The sequence below is a fragment of the Meleagris gallopavo genome, chromosome 15 (genome assembly GCF_000146605.3).
Source record: "Meleagris gallopavo isolate NT-WF06-2002-E0010 breed Aviagen turkey brand Nicholas breeding stock chromosome 15, Turkey_5.1, whole genome shotgun sequence".
NCBI lineage: Eukaryota > Metazoa > Chordata > Aves > Galliformes > Phasianidae > Meleagris > Meleagris gallopavo.
In genome coordinates, this window is record NC_015025.2 from 14,311,400 (window position 1) to 14,316,430 (window position 5,031).

The window sequence follows — 5,031 nt, forward strand, 5'->3', positions numbered from 1 at the left end:
GGGGAACAGCAGCTGCAGGACGTCCTGACAGCGGGCAGGCAGCTGTGTGCAGCTCCTACCTCAAGCATCCCCTTTCCCACCCAGCAACACGTACCGAGTGGCAGCTGGGCCGTCAGCTTTGCACTTTTGGCCACCTGATGGCACACCTCCCACTCGACCCTGCCATGAACTTGGTGCTGCTGGGACACGGCAGCTCCCAACACGGGGCTGCAGCAGCTCGGGCAGAAGCAAACGCCCCAGGGCAGCACCCTACGTGCTGCAGTGCCTCCACTGGGATGCAACTACCAGGAATGGCGGAGCGGACCCTGACCAGACACAGGGATAGGAGTTGGGCAGCGGTGCTGTCGGGTCCTTCCCACCCCATCCCTGCACCTCTGGGGTTTGGAAGAGTCCTCTTGTCCTTTTGCATACTTCTGCCAAGCTGAGACCCCGCTCCTTGTTGTTGTAGGTATTTATGGGCCTGTTTATCTGATCTCCAGGGAGCCCGCTCTTATCTCAGAAGCAGCGACGGAAGGGTTACGCTGGACAGCTCAGTAGACAGTATGGAGCCAAATAAAATACCAATCTGACAAAAAAAAAAAAAGAAAGAAAGAAAGAAACACCCAACTCCAGCCCCAACCCCAGCTCAGCCAGGAGCAAAAGGGGACCTGGAGCAAAACAGTGAGATCAGGGGGTGCTGTGCACAGTGTGGGAAGGGGAGCGGCACCGATGCAGTGGCACAGCATAGGGAGATGTATGGGGTGCCTGTGGGTACCATCAGCAGGCTGGAACTCAGCTCAGCACTGCTGCAGCCTCCAGCAAGAGCCACACGGGCACACAGGGCAGTGGAGCTGTCCTCTAAGAGCACTGAAAGAGAAAAAGCAAAAGGACTTTTTAAAAACTCAGGGCTTCGGTGACCTGCACTGCAGCAGAGCCAACCCCAGCCCCAGCGGCAGCTCCCCCCTAAGGTCACGGCCAGGGCCAGGACAGATGCAGGGAGATGGGGTTGGTGATGCAGGGCAGGGCTGGGGGCAACCCCTGTGCCACACAGCCCGCACCCACCAGCAGCGAGCCCTGGCCTGCAGGTCGAATGCAGCTCGGCCAGCACAGGATGGGATGTCTCCATGCAGGAGGAGGCCCTATGCCAAGGGGAGGGTCCCCTTTCCCCCCCCATTCTGTCACTGCCCCCTCCCCAGCCTGCACCCCAGTAATGACCTGCTCTTAAGGAAGCGCCTGACAGTTGTGGCCATTTAAGGTAGCCCCAGCCCCTCTCGGGAGGGGTAATTGGGTCATAATTTGTTTTCGGTGTCAAGATGGCGTCAAAGATAAGACAAAAATCTCCAGGTTTGGGGGCTAAAGAGACAGGAGAAATCCTGACCCGGGGCCGACCTCAGAGGAATGGCCACAAGCTCCGGTAAGGAAGATGGCAGGTGAGAGATTTACAGCTGGGGCAGCTTTTTGATCCTCTCCCAACACTCGGAGCTGCTGAGCCCAGTTGCCGGCTCCCGGGTCAGACTGTCTCCTGCAAGGACTGCTCAGGTGGAAGGATTCTGTCCAGCACAGGGCCCCTCAGCTCCCAGTGCTTTTCCTTGAATCTCCGTGCTTGCAGAGCCACATGACTGGAGACCCACCTAAAGACTTGTTCTCAAACCATAGCTGTAGGCACAACCTCTAAGCACAAGGTGACACTGCAGGTAGAAGGCAGATAAACACTCTTGCATTCATTTATTTTTAAATAAATCCACACACTCTGGCTTTGCACCCCTCTGACAGTCCCCACTCGGATCCATCAGCACTGTGATCCGCCCAGGCTGCATTTCCCCATACGGCCAACAGCGCTGGAAGAAAACCAAGAGCAATGCACCCTTCCCTAGAGCATCCCTGGCACCATGGACAAACTGCAGTCCCATACCCTACACCTCTCCAACACCAGCCTGTATGGCTTCACCCCATGAAGGATCCACCCCCAGCTGGGAGAAGTGCACATTTACTGCTCTCACAACACTCACGTGCTCGGGGTGGGGTCAGTAAGCATTCTCCACAGCAAGCATCTTTACTTGTCAAGTTCCCTTTTTTTCTGCCTGTTTGTTCTTTTGCATGAGAAATTCAGGTCCTGACCACCCTGAAAGATTTTACAGTAAGCAGGGAACCAGGGAATTTATGGTGTCACCAGCAGCTGAAAGCAGAGGAATCGAGAAGAAAAAGGATTTTTTTCTCAGTCTGCAGCTACCTTGACAAAAGTTCTCATGGCCCATAACTGACCTGCAGGAGCAGTCTGGTTGGACTGCCTCAGCTGGGAGCAGCATCCCAAAGTGAGGGGCTGGGCAGCTCTATGTGCAGAGCTGCTGCACAACATGTGTCAAACCAAAAGCTCCCTCAGCTGTTCATCTTCCCTGTTCTAAGTGCTCCTGCATACCAGCCCAGCTTTTCATGTGAGGATCAGAGCTTACATCCAGTAAATGGTGGAAATTCTTGGGGGGGGGGGAAGGGGGATGTTGGGGGAATTCCTTCCATTAGAAAAGTAGGTTTGGATCAACGAGAACATCAAACTGGTGGGCACAGATCCTTCCAGGGCTGACTGGATAGAGACAAAGACCCAGACACCCACTTATGTTGTGAACGAGATCACTGTGGGATGTCACCCAGCTCCTCCCCTGTCCTGTGAACAAGGCAGATTTGCCCACACAGGTGTCAAGACCAGGAGGAGACGCTGCAGGCAACACTCAGACACTTGTGCTCAGTCTTCTCTGTGGCCACAGCTGGGATTGGTGATGCTGCTCATCACTGTGACCCCAGACCTTGCTGCCCTGAGCTGTGACAGGGGAGCATCCTCCCAAGCCAACTCTTCCCTCCTCACCTGCCTTGCAGTCACTGCTTTCCCCTGCATGGGCAGCTGTGCTTCCACCTTGGTGCTCTCTGCTGAGGAAGCAGATCCTGGAAAATATTCAAAAAACAATTAAGTAAAAGCATATTAGGGGGCTTTGAGGTACTTAGGAAAGAAGCCAGTGCTGCTTGCAAGGATAAGAGATCTCACTTGGCAAAGTGAGATTGAGTGTTGGCAGAGCTGCACAGTCACCTCTTATTGGATACAAGGAAATAAATTAAAAAAATAAGAAAAAAAAAGAGCAAACACAAGCCCTGAGGCTCTTCCTCCACCCTCAACGTGCTCTGCTCAATCACATCTCTAAAGCACAAAACCATTAAACGTATTTTGCATTTTTCCCCAGTCCTCTGTGCTGCCCTTTCTGCTGAGGAGCGGAAAACCGGAGCCTGGTTTCCATCAGCACAGCAATGAGGCTGCAGGAGGGCTCACACAGACAATCAGACATGTTCAATTTCAATCTCCAGCAGGGAAAAAACAAAAAAACAACAACAACAAAAAAACCAACAAGAAAACCAACAAACCAACCATTTTTATGGTCTTCACATCCCACTGCAGCATCACTTCACTTCCAGTACCTGACAAGCCCAGGCAGCCCCTGCCCAGCAGCCACCCTGGGATGGGGAGCGATCCCCAGCCCATGGGCACCCAGCACAGCGAGCTAACACTGCCCTCGCACGGCAGCTGGGAGCACAGGAGATAAGATGGTCTCGGCCAGGGCGCTCAGTCTGCTCGCTGCAGTTTGTGAGTGTAAATACGTGAAAGAGAGACTGAGTGGATTCCTCCCTGGTTTTGAAGCATGAAAACTGTGGGTTGCTTGGCGAGGAGGCAGCACGAGATTAAGCAGCGTTATCTGTGCAAGCTGCAGATTCAACAGCAGTTTGTTTCCAGCACTGGATTGTCCAGTATGCCCTGCACGCTAAAGTTGGCATCTGCAAAACTGCTGTTTGAAGTCGTTCTCCCTTCAGCCCTGCTGCCTCTTCCCCACCAGCTCCTCGCTGTGCTGGCAGAACCCACGCTCACAGTTTTGGGAATGCAAATGATGCAGCTTTTCCCTTCCCGTTGGGATTTGCTGCCCTTGTTCTCACCTGAAGACCTTTCCCCGACACCTAAAAATGCTTGGCAGCATGCAGGTGACGTGCTGTGAAGTTTCTACTCCTGCTCCTTGTGACCTCTGGTCTTGTCTTCCCCAGCACTCCTGCAGCATGCTGCCATGCACGCAAAAAGATCCTGAATCTTTCCTCAGGCTTCCAGATGTCCCCAAACAGAGGCAGTGAGGACACAAGGACTTTTCTGGAGTGCCAACTCAGTTCCTCCCAGCTCTCCACTGCATAACGGACTGCCTTTAGCTAAGAGATTAGATTCAATTACTGATCGCTGATCTTGCCGCACATCAGTGTCATTTAACTCGGCAATGAAAAAGCCAGGTAGTATATTTTGAGTGCCTCAGCATTCTATCCTTCTTCTCTGCGATAGTCCAGGTGTCTGAAAAGCTGTGCTACAACGTATTTCCTGGCTAAAAATCAAGGCTAAAACATACCTGAGACAATACCAGCAGAGACTTAGGAAATGCCATGACAGGCTTCAGGAGAACAAGAATTCCAGCCACAACTTCTGCCGTAACTCACTTCTTACTGAAGCAAAACACAGGAGTTGTCTTTGCTTACAAAGATGATGGTCAGGATGAAGAACAATACAGGAAAATGAAATGAAGCAGAGCTCTACACGGAGGACAATCTCTGTTTAACTGATTTAACACTGTGATGTTACACATTAGCATTGCACTGGAGCAGCACCCACCTCAGCAGCTGGGCAGTGAATCAGAAACACCTGCCACAAAACATCCATGCAAAGCAAAGTGCCAGTGGTTCTGGAGCTGAAAATGCTAAGAGAAGAAAAGCAAACACAAAAGGGAATGTAGGCCTTGTTGCTAGATAGATCATTTATTAAAGTGAAATTCAGCATTTCATCTTTGTCAGACAGTATAGATTTATAGTCTTATACACAGTGGAAGCAGGACATTTCCTACACCTCAGAGAAATGAGTTCTACAATTTTGCTATAAGTTACTAAGTAGCTTTAACAATACACAGCTATATTACACAGTTAAAAATACAAGGTGTCCAAAACATTTGGCATAATATCAGCACAACACATGGAGGCCAGAAACAG

At 51.4% G+C, this 5,031-nt stretch overlaps 1 long non-coding RNA gene across 1 annotated transcript; it reads right to left on the bottom strand.

Annotated features, from left to right (window-relative positions):
* Positions 1 to 681: 681 nt before the first annotated feature.
* LOC104913301 lies at positions 682 to 4,421 on the bottom strand. Its single transcript, XR_004161441.1, has 3 exons — positions 2,837 to 4,421; positions 1,989 to 2,101; positions 682 to 846 (listed from the first exon to the last, which is right to left on the bottom strand). It is a non-coding gene; the product is annotated as an uncharacterized LOC104913301 (long non-coding RNA).
* Between the last annotated feature and the right edge of the window lie 610 nt (positions 4,422 to 5,031).